Below are 23719 nucleotides of genomic sequence, written 5' to 3' on the forward strand. Positions count from 1 at the left end.
GCACAATATTCAAATTTTTTGAGTTTCACCTGTACAATATTTCACTATAACTATAATATTTATCAGAAAAGCAGGGTTTTCCGCTAGCTTCTTGATTTGCCTGTGGCTGGATCGTGGTGCAGTTGTGTGGGAATTCTGCAGTGTGTATGCAGCCATATTGAATTATCACTCACATTTCTGTGAAGCTAAGCACCCACAAACGATGGTTCAGCAATCCATCTGTGAACATTGCGAATAACAAAAGGCAAACGATGGGACACGACCGATCATTTAAACAATCGTGCAATTTTTCCGCTAAAGTCCATTGCCTTTAGAGAAAATCTGAACGAACATACGCAATGGGATCCGTTGTTCAAAACGAACAATCGTTGCAGTTAAACAACAGTCTTTACACACCGTTTAACAAATCTTTGTAAAACGCTGTTGTGCGGTGCCAGGAAAACAACCAATTTTAGTGTAAAATCGTGCAAGAAATCTTTCCGTGGGTATGGACCTTAACAGCTTACACAATTCAAGGCAGCTTCTCAAGTGCAGTAAAACATCCACCAGAGAAATCACTGGTTTATTAGTGAAAAGGTTATTAGGAAAATTCACTTATTTTATTTGTCCATTTGTCCCAGTTATTGCAACATTTAAATTATGTCCGTAGTACAATGTATGGCGACAATATATTATTTAGAAATAAAGGTACATTTTTTTCAGTTTCGCGTCCATCACTAATTATAAGCACGTATATGCAAATATAACAGTAATATACCCTCATGCCATACACAGTAAAAAAAAAAAAAAAAACAACGTGACCCAACAAAACCCCAAAGTCCCCAATGTCACTGTATTTTTTTTTAAATGCTGTCATTTTTTTCTTTCAAGTGTTTTATTTGGTAACTATTATGTCCCCACACTCACTAGTCAGTGTGCTTAGAATAAGCACACTGACAGGAAAGATCATTGGCTTCTCGTTGAAGCCATGATTTTTCCCATACAGGCACTTTGATTGGTTCAGAGAAGACTTCTTCCCTTTCACCAATAGCAGCTCTACGGATTCCGGCGGTAAGGGCGGCGGGGCAGCAGCGGAGGACATTTTAAAATGTCTGTTTGTCCATTAAGAGGGACCAACAGGATGTTTTAAAGTGATGCACAGTCGCGTAATGGTTAATGTTGTTTTTTTATGCCTAGGGGAAATGTGTTTACATTTGTTCATAGCTTTACTGAGATGATCACCTGAGATGATCACCTGAAATGACACTCATAAACATAATTCATGCATAACAAATATGCTACTATGAGATAAATAGTTATAAGCTGGTGATCTATATTAACCTGCTGAGATGTTGGCAGACAGACTGGTATGTTTTAAGAGCTGCCAACTAAGCCCTGCCTAGGGAGGCTTCTGTGATGAAACCTGACAATCCTACCTATATAGATAGATGAGCCTGATTTAATGAGTTTTCCAAAGGCTGGAGGACACTGGAGAAGAGTGGAGGAATACCAGAGTTCCAGCAAACCTGGCTTTGGTTTCTTAGCAATGGCCTGCTATTATATGGCAAACATTTGCAAACTTGGGTTATGCCTCAGTCAGACAGTTTGCGGGAGGCACAGTTGCTGAATAGATCAGAGCGGAAGAAAAGCGAGAGACCTAAAGGACTACAGGGGGCTAGAACAAGCTCTAGGTAAGTTAACCACTTCAGTACCAGCAGTCTCTGCCCCCTTAATGCAAAGGGACCGCTAGTACAAAAACGTCGGAATCCCGACGAATCGCCGCACATACCTGCCGCAACTACTGTCACTACCACACGTCGGAAACCTGGGCCACTCACTCTGCCATCTCTATGACGGCAGAGTTCCTGTGTGTCAGTCAGGAGCCGCTTTCATTGGCTCCTGACCCTGTCTTTCAATGTAAGCCGATGGGAGTTAAATTGACATACAGGGCCAGGAGCCAATGAAATCGGCTCCTGACCCACTCACAGGGCTCTGTCGTCATATAGACAGGCACAGCGAGTGAGCTGCGGCAGGAGATGGCAGGGATCGGTAGGGGCGATGAAAACGGTGGATACGCACAGCGGCAGTGAGTTGAAATCTACGCCCTAACAGCCAGATAGCCATCAAAACAGGGCGTAGATTTCAATTAGCAGGGTCCTAAAGTAGTTAAACTGGGCACCTTAGTTAAAGGAGTCATCAGGGAAAACCTACTCACCCCCTGCTCTACTTACCAGGGGCTTCCTCCAGCCCCTTGCAGCTGACGTGTCCCATGACGTAGTTCTGTGCTCAGCCGCCAGCCCGGGGTCCCCGTTGGTGCAGAGCCCGACCTCCTCTAGTGCACCTGCGCGAGCTACGCTGCCAATCAAGCCCATGTTGTCCGCGGTGTACTGCGCAGTACACCGTGGACAACGTGGGCATGATTGACAGGGACACTCGTGCAGGCGTAGTGGAGATGACCTTGAGGTCGGCCTCTGCACTGGCGGGGACGCCGGGCTGGCGGCTGAGCATTGAGCTGTGGCGTGAGACATGTCAGCTGCAAGGGGCTGGAGGAAGCACCAGGTATGTAGAGCGGGGGAAGGGGTTCCTTAATCACTACTTTAAAGAGGGACTGTAACCAAGGATTGAACTTCATTCCAATCAGTAGCTGATACCACCTTCCCCATGATAAATCTTTACCTTTTTCTCTAATAGATCTCCAGGGGAACTGTATGGCTGATATTGTGGTAAAACCCCTCTGTCACAGGCCCCCTAGTGACCAGACAATCCAGTATCGTGGATTCTGTGATTCCATGGGAACAAGTCAAAAACATTTTTTTTTTTCAAATTGGACTTGAAAATTAATTTTAAAAAAATCAAAGGAAAATGGCTTTTAAACTATATAAGCAGTTACAGGGGGCAGAGGTGACACAGAGGGGGACACTGGAGGCACAGGCTGGTACAGAGGACGTACAGGGGACAGAAATAGCACAGTATTCTGACTAAAGAACAGATTCAGGTTAAGAACAAACCTACAGTTCCTATCTCGTTCGTTAACCGGGGACTACCTGTATATAGAAAATTATTAAAAGTAACAATTATAGAGACGGTAGCCATAGATAGAATAGAAGGGTCAAAACAAAGAAAATGAATAAATAATTTTGGAAGAAAGATGTCCTTTGTGTGGAAATCCAGGAAATTCAAAGTGCCTTCATTTCAGAATTCAGGGAAGCTAGCCGTGGGTTCTCTGGCTAGCTTCAATCTATATGTGGTGTTAAATTAAGATCTTTTATCAGATTTCAGTCCTTTGCTTATAAAGGACCTAGCTCTTGAGAGCCAGTCCCTGAGCTAAGGGCAGGGGCGTCCCTTTATTTTGGAGTTTGAATCGCAAATATGTGACATTTTTATAAATCAAACCATGTTCATTCCACGCAAATAATAATAGCAAATTACCTTAACATCAAAGAATATGGATCACATTAATACTAGACATGGATAGTGTTTGACATTCCTTTCCTGAGAAGTTTAATAACGGGCCTGCTGCTTACCCCAGGGATATGGAAACGTGCAGCCGGACATTAGCAGTCAAATAATCCCCTTTTCATACAGATCCTAAGTACAGTATCTCTAAAAAAGGCAAAATAATAAACTACAGCTATGAAATATAGTCAGGACTTCTTGGCCCCTGGTTGCCTGTGTCCTGCTGAGCTCAGGCTTCCTTTGCTAGCAACAGGGCCAAATGGTAGGGGAATGCTTGTTTTGGTCTCAGGCAATTAAAAGACACACTGTAATCTACACATAAGGCTCTTTTTAAAGTAACCCAGGAGTTTTGCACTCTGCTACTCCTAGACATGTAATCTGGATTGTACCGTGAATCACAATCAAAAAACGGGTTGATTGCATTTTTTCATGGTTCGTCTGTGACAGCCTTCCGCAGTGTGATGCCAGAACCTACTGTAAGTCCTGCATTGCATTGTGGGAAATAATGGCTTTTTCCAACTGCAATGCAACCAGTATCTCCCTCTGTGCATGTGTATAGCTATAAAAAAACAACAACTGTTTAGCCTATTGTATTGTTAGTTGGTGTGGCTATAGATAATGGCAGCTGGTGCTGTGCAGTTGGGGCTGTTTAGTTTTTTTCATGTCTGCCAGTGGTAAAGATGATGACATGCAGGCTAATTGTGGATCAAACAATATTAACAAATTAAATGGTGAATATCGATAATTTCTTGATCTCTTTTCTACTTTTCAGCTTCTCACTCTGCTGTGTATTGATTTATTTTCTCCCCTTGCTCCTTAAAGTGGTCTGAAAGTCAGCATTTCTACTTTGCTCTAAAAGAATCATCACAGCTTCAAAGCTACTATCCCAGAATTTATTTTTTTAGCAGAACATCACTGAAATAGTTCAACAAAGCACTTTGTCCTGCTATTCAGCTTAAAATCTATCATCAAAACTGGAGATAACAGTATCTTTGTTTGCATTCCAATGATGATACATTTGTTTGTAACCAGTAAAAAACACTCTCTGAGAAGCTGTCTCTGCTTCAGGCGCACACAGTGCATTAGAAGATTTTAATATATAATAAAAAGCAGTTGGAATAAAATGCAACGGAATCTTTTATGGCAAGAAAAACTACAGTTTGGAAACTTTGCTAATTTGTAGACAGACAATATTACTTGTGCACAAAAGCAAATATGATAACTGTATGAATAATAAAAAGTAGAAAACACATTTTTATTGAATGTTATGTCGAAGTTTCAGACCACTTTAAGGTTTCCTTTAAAGAGACACTGAAGCGGAAAAAAATATATGATATAATGAATTGGTTGTGTACTATGAATAATTACTAGAAGATTAGCAGCAAAGAAAATATTCTCATATTTTTATTTTCAGGTATATAGTGTTTTTTCTAACATTGCATCACTCTATAATATGTGCAGATTACACAACACTCAGCATTCAAAATGAGTCTTTCAGAGCAGTCTGTGAAGTAATGACCTCTCCTCTAGCAGAGAAAAAGTAAACAGTTCAATTACAGTTGAGATAATAAAAGTCAGATAACAGCCCTCTCCACGACTAAGTTAGTCGGAGAGCTTAATAGCTTTTTTGCATAGAGATAACAACTGGAGTTTCTCAACTCTTCCTGTACTGGAAACAATTAGACTGATGTATCTGATCTTAATGGTTTTTTTTCTTAGCTGTACTACACATACAAATCATAATATCATAATTTTTTTTTCGCTTCAGTGTCTTTTTAATATACAAACTTTACATAACAAAAGCTAAGTATAGAGACACATTTTTTATAAAATGGGCAAGTAATATCCCTTTGTTAAGAGAGTTCTCTTTTTAATATATACACTAAAACACCTATTCCATCAAGAGATAGAATTACTCAACTAAGTATGCTACATAGAATATATTATACACTTCTTAATTGGAGGAAAAACAAATAGTAACTGTTATAAATGCCAGAACTCAGACAGTGATTTATTACACATGCAATGGTCATGTCACCAAATAACAAACTATTGGAAAGAGTTGTTTAGACTACCTAGCCAAAAATGTATTATTTGCCTATGTTTACTCACCAGGCTTCTATATACTGGGTATGACGGATGGTAATGTTTTTTTTTAATATAAAAAGCTATAAATCAATTTACTCTTGTGTTATACAAGTGAAATAACTGCAATAAACTGAAAAAAGTTGCATTACCCCATAAAAAGTAGCTACATTTAATAAACAGTAATGTTGCTCTATACAAAACAACAATATTTGGCAAGTGTTTTTGTTTTTTTTATGTTTGTTAGCATTGCCCCAGTGCAATTTTTATTTATTGCCTCCCCCACCCCAATTACTGTATATAAAATTATAGCACCAAGTGTAAGAAAGGTGTCAGCAAAGAGAGGAAGAACCGCTATTCAAAGCACCTATAGATGTAGTCATTACCACGGTAGCACCAATGAAGAGCTAAGGTGGCTGCTGAAGGTGGGCTCTTGATGGGCCCTCGTGTTCAGGGATCCAGATGTGGTCACAACCTCTGTATTCCTTTTTGCTATGCCTCTGCTTAAACAGGTTTTCAAAAAAAATCTCTTTACCTACCTACCAACTCCTAGTTCTAAAAGCAAGTTAATTTTTCCTTACTTTCACATCACTTATTAACTTAAATCTGTAGTCATCACTATCAGCATTGGAGCAAAGTCAAGCAGTTTCACCTATGGCTAATAGCGAGGTGCAATTTTTGGTCAGAGAAGGGAACTTTCCGACAAGAGGGTTAAAAGTGGCCTTCGTCAAGCTAGAAGAAAGATCTCTAAACAAGGGAAAGAACTTTTCATTTATCAAAAAACATACAATGCTGTTTTATGTTGGGTATTTAAAAGTGTTAAAGATCCACACCGTCACCTGGGTGACTTAGACAGTTCATACATGAATAATGAGCATTTTGCTAAAGGAAGGTTTTGTTACCTTGGAGTAAGAGGATTATCTGTGCATGTGTGTAGACTTACTTTCCCAAGAAGAGACTGAAACGTCTTCTTGAACCGAAAAAAGGTGTCCAGTTAAAGTTAGTTTAATTTTCTTTGAAGATACCATGACATGACTTAATAAGAACCATCGCAGACAATGAAGCATTAATGGACTCCCAGTCAAGGCATAACTAAAAATGATGGGGCCACTAGCAAATCTGTGATGGAGCCCTTTCAACATCCACACCCTTTTCCCCTCTCCTCTTAGTGACCTCCATGACCATGAGGCCTATTTAACAGGGGTCATATAAAAAAATAACAGTATGGCCACCTTAACTCTCCTCCTCCATAACAAGTGTGAGCAAAACAATGTATTGGAGCAAAGAAAGGAAAGAAGATGCCTCCCCCCATGGAACTTGGCCTCCTTGTAGTTGCAGGGACTGTTGTACATGTACGTCTGTAGACTTCATTTCTCAAAAAAGAGGCTGAAACATTTCTTGAACAGAAAAAAAAGGTGTCCCGTTGAAGTTACTTTATTTTTATTTGAAGATACAATGACATGACTAAATAAGAACCGTCTCAGACAGTAAAGCATTAATGGGCTTCCAGTCAAGGACAGAACTACAAATGCCAGGGCCTCTTCAATGTCCACACTCTTTCCCCCTGTCATCTTAGTGAACCCCTTCTTTAACAGGGGTCATATAATTATAACAGTAGGTCCACCATAACTCTCCCTTCCCATAACAAATGTGAACATAACAATGCCTGTTTTGAAGCTGAGACCCCTGTATTGAAGCAAAGAAGGGTAAAAAGATGGGGGGGGGGGCTCTTTGAGCTGGACCTCTTTACAGCTGCATGGACTGTTCTTTCTGTAGTTACAACTTTTCTTCCTGCCTCGGAACACTCTAATGTCTACCAGAGGGTTCACTTACTTTACACAGGACTTAAAAATAACTGTATTTGCTTGCTAAGCTTACATTCATTCAAGATATACGTCATTAAAAATATTTCAAGATCCTATAAAAGACTTTAGCGACACTTCAATATTCAAGCAGAAATGTACAAGTAGCAGTGCTATGTATAAATTGTATATGTGTATTATAGGACTGATGAAAGGTTAACAAGGATATATATGAGAAATACAGCTAGCTGACATTGCCACCCAGCATGTTACCATATATAAAGGATTATAGCATCCCGAGCAGGGGTCACTGTCAGCCAGGTATACATGTCATGCAGGAGAACAGAGGTGCCAAAAGGATAAAAGGTAGCTAAATGAGCTTAAAAAACAAATTCTTGGTAAATAGAGGAGGTAGTGGTGGACTTACCTCCTCCAAGTAGACACACAACGACTGTAGTAAAGACAGTCAATATATTTTATTTATGAACTCCAAATATGCAACGCGTTTCGCAAGTTTGATGCCGCTTCATCAGGCAATAACAACGGAGCAATAGCATATGTGGTCAGTACACAGAGGTGCCTGGCTCTTCTACTGACTACATATGCTATTGCTCCGTTGTTATTGCCTGATGAAGCGGGATCAAACCTGCGAAGCGCGTTGCATATTTGGAGTTCATAAATAAAATATATTAACTGTCTTTACTACAGTTGTTGTGTGACTACTTGGAGAAGGTAAGTCCACCACTACCTCCTCTATTTACCAAGAATTTGGTTTTTTAAGCTCATTTAGCTTCCTTTTATCCTTTTGGCGCCTCTGTTCTCCTGCATAATATTGAGTCCACCCTGGGTGAAGGGTTGAACCCGCTTTTTCTCATCTACAGAGAGCGACTTCTTATTCCTGAGTGGGGTCAGGAAAATCTCCCCACCTGCTTTTACAGTGGTTGCCTAATGGTAACCCTGGTTTGTGAGTATTAATATTTACTCTATCTAGTAACCATTTACCAGTACATATTACACTATTGGGGCTCTTGGTGTTCCTTGTTTTTAGATATACATGTCAGTTGTAGCTTTGTTACCCTTTTATCAGCCCTATATAACAGTTCATCAATGTCATGTGTGTTTCTGCTAGAGCCTTGACATGTTGTTGCAGTATTTTATGGGTTCATCAAAGGTATATATGGCTTATATATATCCAGTGAATGTAAGCTGACCCTAATAGACCAAGTCAATAAAGATTTGTTTAAATTATATGGAGCTTGGGCTTTGGTCTTTTCTGTGTCTTTATGGGTCATATAACCTAGAACATCTGCTATGTTTTGGAACCCAGTAAAAGGCCTAATTGGCCAGTAAGGGACAGGCTAATCACTTTGACTCTCTACACTGTGACATGTGAGAAACACAAGGGGCACCAGGTGCAGAGTATAGTTGAGATATAGCATGTAGTGTATGGAGGCATCTTATATTTGCGAATTATAACATTAATTCACACTGTGCAGCTGATATTGGTGTGTTTTTACCTACGGATAGGCACTGTACTATGTTGCCACATATACTACGTTTACTTGCTATCTTATGTAGCCACACAACCTAGTAAGGGTGGAGACTGTACTGATAGTGCAGAGGAAAGTTAACACTGCTGGAGTAGTAAGCGTGTGTATATCCGATTAGTGTGTGCTCCCATTACAGGGGTCTTTTATCTGTTGCTCTAGTATGTCACTGGGGCCTAGTCTGTGTATGGGACAGACAGCCTAATTGTTGTTTGGGAGACATGCTGCCTAATTATGTTATTTGGGGAAAGTGCCTGGTTCATAATATTACTTTGTGGACTAAGCTGTTAAATTATGTTATTTGGAGTACTTCCTGCCCGTTGTTATTTGTGGCACATGCAGCCCAATTTGATTATTTGGGGCATATACTGTCTTATCTCAGTGATTTTGGGGATATGCTTCCTAATTTAGTTCTATGGTGTCAAAAAAACAATAAATGCACTCTGTAGTTGATTACATCTCAAATGGCTGTTTTTATGATACTTAGGGCCTTTTTTTGTTTTATTTTATTTTTTTATTAGGGACATTCAAAGTGTGCTGCTTTTTAATTATGCCCCTGTACATTTCATAGAAGCATTTGCTCTCCTTGCAGACTTGTTGCAGAAGCTGCTTTTCTGCTGTGGGTGTAAATGTCTTTGCCTTATTGACATTGAGGTCTTGACTGTGTGCATTCATTACATTATAGACAATTTCAGGCAATTAGTACCCACTCCTGTTGCCTATCTATAATATATGGTGCTCAGCTGTAGAGACAGATTAAAAAGCAATATTGAAGCTGTACAATTGAATTGACTAGTAATAGAACATAGATTAAAGCAATGATTCAGAAATGTCTCATTCTAGAGAAACCAGGCACTGCTGAGCGATTTTACTGGCTCATAGTTCTAACCTTCTGTGTAAAGTGGGATTGTACTCAAAATTACATTTAGGCTTTAAAACATTAAACACAGTAAATAATGCCTATTAAATATTAGAAGACTGGTCTTTTAATTGATATATTTACACCTCACTGAAGCTAACTGATATCATTGCAGACTGCAAGAGAAACTATCGCTTTTAATTAAGCAATTAGTGAGCAAACTAAAAAGAGAAAGTTCTCCGCTTTCCCCCAAGCTTCAGCAGAAAGCACGACGTCAAGCTTATGAATTAGCAGCTAAATTTAGTAAAAACCCTTCCAGTACTGTGAAAACTGCTCAATTGGTTTTAGCTGGTAATTTTATGCATTAGACCACAGATGAAATTTGAGTGGTATCTCACTTTATAACAGTTATGTATAGCGTACAGCTCCATAGCAGTGGCCCGGAATCACTTTGCGGATCCTGGAAGTGACGTCACAAATTTCCCCATTTGCTAGAACACGCACAGCCCACTAAGTAGTGAATCTGCAATGAGAATAAATAAATAAAGTACTGAGCATTTGATACATAAAGTTACAAGTGATGTCAGTCATGGCTACATTAAGACCTGTTTCTACTAGTGCATATATTTTCTATACAGTTGCGTGTAAGCACTCGGGTATAGGCAAACAGCATCTGTATAGCACTTGTGTCCCCCACAGTCTTGCCCTAAAGAACAAACATGATCATTTAGGGCCATATTGATCTTTGTATTATACGCACCTTTAAAGAACCCATACCCATATAAATATTATATAATAATAACCCATACAGTCATCAGTTTTCCTGTTCAATTCCCTGCAGATTCACCTCCTGGGAATCCTTTCACCCAAAATGTCTTGATTGTTCGAACTTAAAAATTGATTGAAATTATAGATCAGGCAGGAAAGAAAATCTAGGTCGTTGGGGGGTGGGGCAGGAGCTTTAGTTAACCAATGGGACATACCATTAAACTGGAACAATGCAACGCTGCAGTTCGATAGTCAATAGATTCCCTGATGGAATCTATTAAAAATATCAGAGTACCCAGCAAACTCATGGTGAACCAGAACTCCTAGGAGTGTGTAAGGGGCTACAATGGACCAAAAAGCCTTCTTACTAAAATAATATGCAAAACAAAAGTTTGCTTAGAGGTGTGGCTAGCTTTCAGGGACAACAATGGATAATTTGCATATTTCAGCAGTGATGCACTAGGAGACTTCTTGGAGCTCAATCCAACCTGAATTTTCACAAATACTTTTTAAGAAAGCAAAAATTTGTTTTCCATATTAAAAATATCAGTGAGCTATTTGGAACCATTTGCACCGCTGTTTCAAATTATTTGGAACAGAACTCAAATTTAAACTGATGGCAGGATGGTTAACGCACCTTGTCGCTTCCTCTATGCGCTGCCTTCCACGTTTCGTTCAGCTCCTCAGCTACTTCCTCCTTGCAGCTCTGAAGGAGGAAGTAGCTGGAAAGCTACAACTCAACATGGAGGGCAGTGCACAGAGGTGGTGACTGGGTGAGTTAACACATATCCCCCTCCCACAGCTTTGGTGCTTATCAGTTTAAATTTGAGTTGTGTTCTGAAGAATTTGGAACAGCAGTACAGATAATAATTGAAAATCAGTGTGCGGTGTGTGGTTGGAGTCGATCCCCTTCTGAACTGATTCCTATCAGAGAGGAATCGATCATTCTGCCACATTGGGTGGCAATCTCTAAAGCTGCGTACTCACCGCCCGACGGGCCTTGCGACGTCCCCTTGATAACGATAGTCAGCAACGCCTCTTCCTGTCGGCGGATGAGCACGATGTCACGTGACGCTACATGCCGGGAGCTAATGAGACTTCAAGCAATTGCGGTACTTTGCGCAGGAGTCGTCGGGGATCTTAGCGATCCGATCCACCGATCCGGAAACAACCGCTCCGCGCTCAAAAAATCGTCAGGAGAATTGCGACGTGGGTATGGCCAGCTTCAGTGTGAGTTTTTGCTCAGGACATCATGCCCAAACCCCTTCTTTGTTTAACCATTACAAATAAACCCACACAGATGTACAAATGTTGAGTTATGGCAACTGTACAAAAGAAACCAATTTTATATTCATGATTTGTTTTTCCTAGTAAACCTTTCATGTTATCTGGATATAGAAATAAAGGCTTAATCTCTGCAGTGATAACATTGTTGAGCGAGGTTATATCGGTGTAGCTCTAACAAGCAATACCAGCTGCTTCTTTTGTGTCTACGTCTCTTTACAAGCTCAGCATGCCGGTTATTGTAGGCCAGGTCTGCTGGAAAAGATTAGCTGGATTATGGACATAACATTTTATCTGGGGATACAGAGGGTTCACTATATTGCGCTGGGCTCCCCAGCAGAGATCACTTTGCGTACAGCCTATCACATTGCGACTTCTGTCCCTGCATGTCATATGACAGGTATTGGGAATCGAATGGTAATAGGCTGTACAGTACTTGCAAGGCCGGATTTATACCTTTTCCATCCCTAGGCCAAGTATGTTGGGGCTCTCTTTCCAAGTGCAGCCCCCTCTCCCATGTGTATCATCCATGTACTGCAGCTCCTCTCTTTCATGTACAACTCCCTGAGGCATCAGCTTCCATTTTCATGTGTTGCCCCCCATTTGCAGCCTTATCCTTCATATGTAGCAATCCCTATTTCATGTCCAGGTGCCCCATAAGCTGCAGCCGCCCAAGGCCCGGGTCTTTCTTGCCTTCCCAAGCAGGTAATGTATGATGCGCTGCTGCTTTCTTTCTTTAGTACAGGAGCAGACCCCCCCGGTTCGTTTATGACCCTTACATGCCAGTTGTAGGGGGGTCTTATGCAGTGGAGAGGAATCAGCATGAGTACTCTAACTGGCCTGCGGCTATGTAGCACCATACACACTAAACGGCAAGTCACTTTAAAGCGGAACTGTAGATACAAATTAAACACATTGTTTCACTTACCTGGGGCTTGCCAGCAGCTTTCCTGTCCCACGCCGAGTTTCCACGAGTCTCTGTTCCCCCGCCGCCGCTCCGTTCCGTACCGCGTCTTGTAAGTCGAGGCCCGCTCAGCCCTGCCAAGCATATCCTATCCTTTCTTCACGTTCCCCTCTGCAATAGCGGGGACGCTAAGAAAAGATACGCGTGGCCAGAGCCGCGCAGGCGCAGTGGCCCGGCGGCGAAACCGAAAGTAGCTGGCGGCGGGAGAACGGAGACTCGTCGAGGAGCGGCGCGGGACAGGACGGATGCTGGGGGCTTGTGGAAGCCCCAGGTAAGTGAAACAATGTGTTTAATTTGTATCTACAGTTCCGCTGTAAGCTCTCACATTATTTTCTCATGGACAGCATTAGGTGTTTCAGCAATTTGTTCTTCAGTAGCTCTTCTATTTGATTGGTCCAGTTGAGGTATCATTCACTTCTCTGGTGCAGCAGTGAGGCTTGGTCACCCAATGGACTTTTTCACTAATTGCCCTTCCTTGGACCGCTTCCGAGGTACTAACCACAGAACATATAAGGAACAAGGCCATTTTAGACATAGTGTAACTCAATCATTTTGTCATCACAGTTTAGCCTTTGGCCTCTTTTCTATGAGCAGCTCAAAGCATAAAGGCACTGAATTTAATGCTCGTCAGCGGCTCCTGTTTTCCAGCTGGGCACTTGCTCACATCGGCCGTTTATCTGCTTGGACGCCACCGCCCCCTATGTAGTTGCATCTGAACCTGTTGGTTGCTGTCCTTAAAAACTACATGAGACAATTTTTGGCCACTGGGTAATGCCGCTAAACGTGACATCCAGGCGCATTGTTACCACACACTGCTTGTGGCCCGCTCGACAAGCGCACAGCTCGGCCTTGCGTGAAAAAGAGGCTTTAGGTGCCCATTTTTATGCTTTCAATCCAGTATATCATCTTTAGAAGCTGACTGGTCACTTGCTGCCTAAAATATCCCAACATGTGTCAGGTGCAATTGTAGCAAGCTAATCAAACTTATTAACTTCACTTGTCTGTGGTTTTTTGTATTTATCACTTTTGCATTTATTTATTATATTAAATACAGCAGCTGATTGGAGAAATGTATTGTACACATCTGTTAGGCCCGGTTCACTGGGCGCTTCCCAGGTGCTTTTAATTTAAACGCCGCCCATTTGAGTAAATGGGCAGAATCTTTACGGTCATTTACACAAACAGTGAGTTTTTATCCTTATTTTTTCTGTTGTCTGAGGCAACCCTGGGGGCCGTTCACCGCCACGCCTCCGTATACCCCTACGGGATGAGAAAACTCGATCGCTGCGAAAAGCTGCCCCATTTGCAGAAAAGCATTTGACCGAGACGCTGCGGGACGCCTGTGTGAAACGGTCTTAAACCTCCAGGCTCCACAGACACTTTAGGGTTTTCTAAGAGATAAGATTAGCTAACTGATTTGTTAATACTTTCAGTGAACACAACTTATTTCATTGGGCTGGTTGCTGAGAGCTGCACGCAACAGTGATTTGTCTTATGTGAAAACTCATCAAGCCTTGCAAACTGAGTTACATGGCTTCCCCTTAGTTATTGTTATCAGGGCCAGATTTACCATAAGGCACTGTAGGCACGTGCCTACAGGTGCCTGATGGTGGAGAGGTGGCTCACTCCCCGAGCGCTTCTCTATGTAAAGTCCTGCTGAGAGCATAAATGAGAGGTTACTCACCCTGCTCTTTTCACTGATGAGATCTCTCTTCAGTTGGGGGCACCTCTAGCTACTTAATATTGAGGGTACTTCTGGCTGCCTAATGCTAAGGGACATCTGTAGCTACCTATGACGGGCAAGGGAAGTAAGGGAGAAGTGACAGCTGGGCTAGCCAGCACACTTGCGGTGCAGTTCAGTGGGGGTTTGTAGGTTCATGGAGGGTGAAGTCTAGGGTGCCAGGACATCTGTGCCTATAGGCTCCTGTGATGTAAATCTGGGCCTGATTGTTATACCAATATTATAAATAATTTACAAAAAATTAAAAGAAGTCTTTAACTTGTACATATTCCTGAAAGGTTTTGAATTAAATTGACTGATGAGCAGTATTGTGTCCCTGTCCTACACAGGCCTGTTGTAAAAGCAACAGGATGTTATGATCACAAGATGCTACAGTGACAGTTTATCCTTGTAGTGATTGGAAGTGACAGCAGTGTTCCCTGGGGGATTATAGACTCTCTAAGGAAACATTGTACTCTAATTATCAAATATGAAGTTGTACCATGCTTGTTTCTAGAGGATGCTGTTTTGCTAAGCAACTAAGCAGCTGTCAGGACTCAGGTAGAAGCGGGATTTCCTCTTACACCATCCTGCAGTGACCTGTTGAGCTGTACAGCACTGCAGACAACGGGCACCATAATAGCATAGCAGAGGCTAATGTAGCCCCTGGAATGGGAGGAGCGGATATAGAGCCCTGGGGGTTGCAAGGCTCCCTGCACACTGCAAATCCGATTTGCGATTCCATTTCCAATTTGCAATTCCGATTTTTCCTGAATGTTATTAACAGAAAAACGCAGAAAAAAACATATTCTGTAACGATTAAAAATCGGAATCGCATGTAAAAAACGATTACAATTTGGAATTGCATGCAGTGTGCAGGGAGCGTTACTGCGATGAACCGGCATTTAATGATGCCCGCGGTGCTCCCCGCTCAGTACCATAATTTAGCGATCCTGTCATTTCCTGTTGTATCCTTTCATCCTTGACGCTACATGTAGTGTCCAGGAACGGTTAAGCAGAGCGCTTCCAAGCTGCCCAGTGGGGGTCAAAACTGGAAGCAGAAAAGCATTTGGGCGAGACGCCGCGCTGCTGGTGTTTTATACAATCCTTTTACTTTATCTTATATTCATCCTGGGACTTTATAGCTCTGTGTCCATCTATGTGTTTTTGCACTGCACGTTGCCATGTCAACTCATATCCATGGGATAGGGGGTGGTGTAGTAAATGTCTTGCTCTTGCTGTGCAGACCCACATCTCCTAGTGGTATCACTGATCCAAGCCAACAGAGCATTTATTTTTGTTCTGCAAATCAATGCTGCTATTGATCAGTTATTCCCAGTGCATACATGCAAAAACGGCACCAGGAAAGGGTGAGCAGAACAGCTCATCCTGCTATTGCAGTGTAGATTACTATTTCCCCTCCAGGCCGCCATGGACTCGGGGGTAAAATGCAATTCAGCTGCCAGCTATTGCTAGCGGCTGAATTGCGCTGTTTTTCGTAATGTGGGCTCTGTCTTTTGCTGACACCCAAATTACCCTTCGAGTGCCACTATAGCCGTAATTCACACTACAGTCTATGATGGTGCCCAAATGTCCGGTGCTCTTTTTGACTCCCACGATTCGCAGTGGATCCCAGGTGCGTTGTTTCTTTTTATCTACACAGTACATTAGTAGTGATTATTTTTATTTTAAAATACGGTAAACTTTCTCTGAGCCAAAACACCAAAGTAATCAATGAGGAAGCCTAGCTAATGTGGACCGTTAGATGGATTTCAGCAACGTCTGCAGAGGAGTTTGTATAACAAAAAAAAAAAATAGCATGCAAAAGCTAACATACCCAGTTATAGTTTTTCTTTTGTTCCCTTTTTTTTGTAATGATTTTATACATCAATCAATTAGAATTTTCCCAAAACTTGATTTATGCATTTTATCAACTTTTCTTCAAAACTAAACAAGATTTCTCAGTTGAAAGCAGAGTTTCAATTTTTCTGGTGCAACTGATTATTTTATCAAATAATTTTAAAAATTCCAACGATCCGGTTACACACAGTCACCTTAACACATATTTTTGGACAACAGTGTAGTATATATCAGCCAGTCCAGGTTTACTCACTGATGTGCCCAAGGTTTGTATGTGTGAAACAGTGTGGGACAATGTGTACAGTACGCAATGCTGCGTCTTATGTGATATAGCCTTAACACTCTTCCCTGGAAGAGAACAGCTTCTGAGTGCAGGGAAAAGATTAAAAAAATGGTCAACAGTTTTATAAATTGTAGCTGTGGAACACTAAAAGACTGTGTTATTCAGCTGAGACAATAAAAACATTAATCCTACTTTTTTAGTTTTTAAACACAAAATAAAAATGGGATTATAAAAAAAGAAAAAATTGGAGTAGGAGGATAGATACAATTGTATATCTAATCAGTTTATTTCAGGCTTGCTCTAAGAAGAAAAATTCATATTTAGCATTGTTTGAAAAAGGTGTAACCGCTGCAATAAAAAGGCATTAATGCAGGGAACACGTTCGCGAAAAAAATGTGCGTTTTGACGCGCATGTCAGCTAACAGCAGCTGAACGTTTAGCTGCTGGGAATCGTACCTTGTGTACAATATTACCCTACAGGCTGTTTTTTCACACATCCAAAATCCCATTGTAAGTGTCATTTCATTTACTTACATTATCATGTGATTTTGGATGCAGGGAAAATGCAGACAATTCTCTAAGTATGTTCCCTTCCTAACCTTCAAGGACAACTGAAGTGAGAGGGATATGGAGGCTGCCATACTTATTTCATTTTAAGCAATACCAGTTACCTGGCTATCATGCTGATCCACTGCCTCTCATACTTTTAGCCATAGAAACTGCACAAACATGCAGCAGATCAGGTGTTTCTGACATTATTGACAATTGTCAGATGTGACAAGATTAGCTGCATGCTTGTTGCTGGTGTGATTCAGACACTACTGCAGCCAAATAGATCAGCAGGGCTACCAGGAAACTGGTATTGTTCAAAAGGGAATAAATATGTCACCATATTTTTCTCACTTCAGTTGTCCTTTAAAGGACCACTATTGTAAAAAATAGAAAACGTTAGAGTGTAACTGTCGGGCATAAAATCAATTCTTTATTTTCATCTGGTAAACAAGTAATACGGATGCTAATCAGGCAATCCAAAAGTTGAAATCTCTATTACTTTTCTTGTTTATAAATGATCATTCCCCATTTTTCCTGACTCTTATTTGGTACGTTGCCGCAAAAATAAAGTTGCAGGGCATGCTGGGTTGTCCTTTTTTGCTTCTGTACATTAGTTAAGTCTGAGGGGAAATAAAGAAGCAAAAAAAGACAACCCAGCATGCCCTGCAACTTCCTTTGTGCGGCAACATACCAGATGAGTCAGGTAAACTGGGCAATGATCATTTATAAACAAGAAAAGTAATAGAGATTTTAACTTTTGGATTTCCTGGTTAGCATCCGTATTACTTGTTTACCAGATAAAAATAAACAATTGATTTTATGCCCGACAGTTACACTTTAAAGAGACTCTGTACTAAAAACAGGGCCCCTGGGGGTACTTACCTTGGGAGGGGGAAGCCTCTGGATCCGATTAAGGCTTCCCCCGTCCCACGGTGGACACTAAGGGCCCCTACGAAGCCAAAAGACCCTGGAATATTTACCTTGCCCGGCTCCAGTGCACTAGCGGCGCAGATCAGGCGGAAATAGCCGATCCCAGTTGGGTCTGCTGTACTACAGTAGAGCGGATTCGACTGGGATCAGCTATTTCCGCCTGATCCTAAGCCGAGAGCCGCTACTGCGCTGGAGCCGCAAAGGTAAATATTTACGTGGCCGCCATTCGGAGCGGCCCAGCGAGACCACCACGGGACAGAGGATGGAGGAAGCCTCAAATGGATGGATCCCCTCCGGAGGTAAGTACCCCTCAGGGGCCCTTTTTTCAATACAGGTTTTCTTTAAAATGCATGTGTATACATGTGCAGGGGCGTAACTATAAATCATGGAGCTCCTCAGTAAAACGTTGATGGACCCTCAGTGTTCACACTTCTTCCCTTGCCAACCCCTTGTCACTCTCATTTACATTTATTCGAAAGTATGATGCAATATACATTTTAATCGCTGTTATATACAATATGTGGTAAAAATCTGTCAGGCTTTCGACTAGTCCATCTACTCATGGGGGACTAGAAGGTTTTTTTATCTTCAAAAGCAACTACTGAATGGCAGGCAACTATTGAGGCTTGCCAATATCTTTGTATAGATCCATTCCATAGAGTGCTTTTGTAAAGCACAAAGAAAATACTGAGAATTCCCCAGGTGGAGATGGGCTAGTCAAAAACCTGTCAGATTCTTACTGTCTACTGTAAGCTACAGGAACATGGAAGAGTAGTTTATAGTGCATTTTATTGTATGAGAAATGTACATATTATACCTATACATTTTAAATGTACACATTTTTTTTGTGATGGTCTGTTTTCTGTTATATTGTGTATTGTATAACATATATATATATATATATATATATATATATATATATATATATATATATATCTCTATTAAACTGTAACAAAGATATAATAATCATTTTAATGCACTTTGGACCCATATGGCTCCCTGCACACTACATGCGATTTCGATTTTTAATCGATTTTCACATGCACTGCATGCTGCGTTTTTTCTGCATTTTTCTTTTGATAGCATCCAGGGAAGATCGGAATCGTAAATCGGATTTGTAGTGTGCAGGGAGCCTCAACTTGAAGTGTCATTTTTAATTAGTTACCCACTCTAATTACCATTTGTCCTTTTCTCTGCAGATAAAAGAATGAACAAAATACCCCAAGAATTTAAAAAAAAAAAGTGCCTTGGAATCCAACAGGGAACTTCTAACATGCTCCATTGTGAACAAATGAATTTATTTTTGCATATGGACAGAATGATATACTTCCGTTTTCAGACATGCATTTCCTACATCCACTCTACAAATGTTGTGCACAAGTACTGTGACTGCCACTGGTACCGAGATGTCCTTGCTCTACCGTAGTAACAGCGCCGCAATCCGGATCTCTGTGTAACAGGACACGCCCATGTTCTGGGATAAGCCAATGCTAATTGCTACATTGGAAGAATTGTCATATTTTTCAGAGCGATTTTCCAACACGCTTATCGGCCAGCAGATCCAGTGTTGGTAAAATCAGCACTGTAAGAAATTATTGATTTAGTTGAAATGAGTTTCCAGTTTGATATGGAAATCCTATGAGGATTTATCTTTGATTAGCCAGCTTGCTCACCAATGTTCATGCATTTAAAATACTTTTTTTTTTTTTTAGCACCTGCATAGGCAGCAGCATAGCTAGAAGACCACAGACCTCACTGCAGTTACCCCTCCGTCTTAGTATTGTCCCACCAGTGGCATCATACTTCTTCTATCCACAACTGCTGCCTTCACGATTTCCGTCCCCCCCAACAGTACTGGTTCCTGCCCCTAATACTCCCTCTCCTTCCCTACTGCTATAAGCCATTTAGTTATGGAATAGTGCCACTGTCACTACTTTATTCGGTAATAACCAATACTAGAGCACCAAAGTGTTGCCTTCTGCTCCATGAAGACTTGGATCAGATGCTCCTGTCCTCCTGCAGGTGTAGGAATGGAGCTGTGGCTCATGGGCACTAGGTCCAAACTCCCAGGTCAGAGCTACTGTAAATTATTGCCACTTTACAAAGGAACACTAGAGGTAGTTATTTACTCCACCACCAGAGGACTGTAGCTGAAAGAGAACCCGGACCGGACAGCTCTGGACACTTTAAGACCAGAGCTGTTGGTGCCCTTTTTTGTACTGTGATTGGCTCACAGCAATCATGCAGTCATGAGGCAATGAAATCAGCTCAAGCTCTGCTCAGCAGAGCAAGCGGGTTAAGCGATGGGAACGGCAAGAGCATCGAGACGATTGAAATGAAGGGATGATTGAAATCTGTGCCCTGGCAGGAATAGCTGGATGTAAACAGGGCGGAGATTTCAATTATCAAGGTCTGGAAGAGATTAATCTTTCACTAAAGGTCCGTACAAGCGCCCAACAAAAGTTGCGGAAAACAGATGACTTGTTTGTTTCCGCACACACCGATATTGCAAATGTCCTATTCATTTAAATATTGTGGCGCAAACAGAAACGACATTACGGTAGAATAATATCATTCAAACGACATTGTACACATATGGCCAAGTGCATGATATCAGCACAAGTGTCGTGTGAGTTGATCCTCTGGACAGATCGGGCAAAGTGCCCAATATTGGTCGCTCATCATTATGGTTTGGCTACATTCTGGCACACAATTGTCATCCAACACTAACCTGACCCTCACATTGACCCGACCTTGGTACTCCTTAAAAATGAAACCTACATTACTGTATTTTAAACTGCAGGTACTTCCGTATTTGGAGCATATAGTTGCAGAATCAGCTGCCTTGGTAAGAGGAGGGTTCTATTTGCTACAATGACTACATAAACCAAAAAATCCAGAACAGGCATTTTCAATCAAACTGGAAATCAGAACCGTTGCTGAGCATTAAAGTTCAAAAATTGCCTCCAATAAGCAAAATAATGACACCGACAAATGTATCATGTTGTGCCGCCAAAATCAAACTAGTTTGTGACCTTCTTGAGACCAGCTAAGGGTTTAATTACTTATGTGTTGTGTAACATTCCTGTTAATATTTGTGTATTCCAACTTTGTCATAGAGTCTGCTTTGCAACACTGGTACAAACCTGTATGTAATGCTTATGCAAATAGCATTTGGTTGGAGAAAATATATTTTAAGGTTAAATATTAGTACTGGTCACAAAACAAGAGTGAGTTAATTGAGTAAGGCAAAGACCAGTGTGCATCCACAGAGTTCCAGGCAAATTGACAAACACATACCGGTACATTACTCATTAAAGGACAACCGAGGCGGCATGTGGCATGATGAGAGAGACGTGTATGTATAGTGCCAAACACACAAATAACTAGGCTGTGTTCCTTTTTTTCCTTTCTCTGCCTGAAAGAGTTACCGTATACGTCAGGTATGCAAGTTACAGTTTCTGCCCAGGTCAGACTATAGCATAACCCTCACTGATAATTAATTACGGTACATAAAACACTTTCCTGTGAGTAAATGGCTTCTGAGAGCAGGATAGAGATCAATAGGGTCAATAATTCATCGATTTGAGCTCTGGCATACTTCAATGAAGGTGTCATTGAGCAGAGACAACGAAATAATAATATTGGTAAATATTTCTGATATTTTACTACAGTTAAACATAACTCTACTCTCACATAGAACCTGCGCCCCTCACGTCTAATCATAATCAACCCCCAACACCTAACTCTAACTCCCCTTCTTGACACCTAACCTTAACTGCCCCCTGGGAGCAAATAACGAAAAGTACTGAAGTTACTACATAGACGATAATACGAACAATGCATTTGTCCAGGTGCCCAAATTTCTGCTCACGTGCCCGGTTGCTGCTAATTAACATTAGTGACAATGGCGGCACCCAAATTGTCCATTTACCACAGGCTTCCTAACCATCAGAAAAAAAGACATAATTTGCGTGTAATTGGAATTAGGGATGGTCAATGAGATGCAAATAATTTTGAGTTGATGCAGGATTACCATTATGCAAATTTTATATGCAAATTCATGCAGCTTGAAAATGGACCAATCACATTTTACCTCAGCAGGATTTGATTGGTTCATTTTCAAGCTGCTTAAATTTGCATACATTTGCATAATACTGCATCAGCTCAAAATGATTTGCATCTCATTGTCCATCCCTAATTGGAATGACCATTTGGTGTGACCGCTCTTTTTTTTATGACTAATATATATCAGTTAATTGAGTGGTTTCAGCACTTTGACGCATCTCTGCCCTTTGCCTTACTGAATAAACCGTCACAACTGCATGACAAACGCCTTGCTCATTGTCTGAGACAATGCCTAATTTTATGCAGAGCCCATGCTATGATATCAGTGCTGCATACAATTCACTTATGTAACATACTGTGGAGACATTTGTGAGCCAACCTATGGGGGATGCTGAACTGTACAGATATAGGCTGATGATCAGGCCATTACTCTTATGTACATTACATGTATAAAACATTCCAAGTGATATATGTGCAATATGTAAATAGATGTAAATATGACACACGTAATAAAGTGTATGCTATATATTCTGAACGGTGTTTGTGTATTTTTATTATAAAGCTTAACCACCTGCGGACCGAGCGAATATAAATCTACGGCGGGCAGGGGGCGCTGCAGTCCTGACAGGACGTAAACTCTACGTCCCATTGACCGCGCGCCCCAGCCCGTCCACGTCACTCGGTCCGCTCTGCCCCCGCCGCAATCAGCTGCCCTGCCGCCTCTATGACGGCAGAGCACTGTGAGCCAGGCAGGAGCCGTTTTCATTGGCTCCTGGCCCTGTCATTCATGTAAGCCGTTCCCATTGGCTTACATGGAATGACAGGGTCAGGAGCCAATGAAAGCGGCTCCTGACCGGCGCACAGTGCTCTGCCGTCATAGCGACGGCAAAGAGAGCAGCCTGCGGCGGGGACAGAGCGGCGTGTGCGGCGGGAGCGACGGTAACTTGCGGCGATTCGTCGGGAAGTGGCGGTTTGCTGGACCAGCACCCTCTGGGCAGAGGGTGCTGGTCCACAAAGGGTTAAAGAGAATCTGTATTGTTAAAATCGCACAAAAGTAAACATACCAGTGCGTTAGGAGACATCTCCTATTATCCTCTGTCACAATTTTGCCGCTCCCCGCCGCATTAAAAGTAGTCAAAAACTGTTTTAAAACGTTTGTTTATAAACAAACAAAATGGCCACCAAAACAGGAAGTAGGTTGATGTACAGCATGTCCACACATAGAAAATGCATCCATACACAAGCAGGCTGTATACAGCCTTCCTTTTGAATCTCAAGGGATCATTTGTGTGTTTACCTTCTGTTTCCCTGCAGCTCTCATCCACTGAATACTAGTGACAGGCTGATCGTTTCTTCCTGCATACAGCTCTGCCCATGTCTGTAATTCCTCAGTATGTGTCAGCCAGCTCCTTTCACAGCCTAACAGAGGAGGATTTTTATCCAGCTCTCTTCTCTCACTGATGAGAGCAGAGACACTGCTGGCTTATGTAAATAACACACACACACACACACACACACTGGAGTGTGCATAGTGGGGCCTGGAGAGGGGCGTGCATAACAGA

The 23719-nt window shown here is 41.6% G+C and overlaps 1 protein-coding gene across 1 annotated transcript in view; it reads left to right on the forward strand.

Moving 5' to 3' along the window:
• ALKAL2 (ALK and LTK ligand 2) overlaps positions 1 to 22671 on the forward strand; it is an 86981-nt gene extending 64310 nt beyond the window's left edge. The window contains exon 5 of the mRNA XM_068279108.1: positions 19289 to 22671. The gene's annotated coding sequence lies outside the window, so the exon portion shown is untranslated. The remainder of the gene's footprint in view (positions 1 to 19288) is intronic.
• Positions 22672 to 23719: the final 1048 nt, after the last annotated feature.

Source organism: Hyperolius riggenbachi, chromosome 4, assembly GCF_040937935.1.
Source record: "Hyperolius riggenbachi isolate aHypRig1 chromosome 4, aHypRig1.pri, whole genome shotgun sequence".
Taxonomy (NCBI): Eukaryota; Metazoa; Chordata; class Amphibia; order Anura; family Hyperoliidae; genus Hyperolius; species Hyperolius riggenbachi.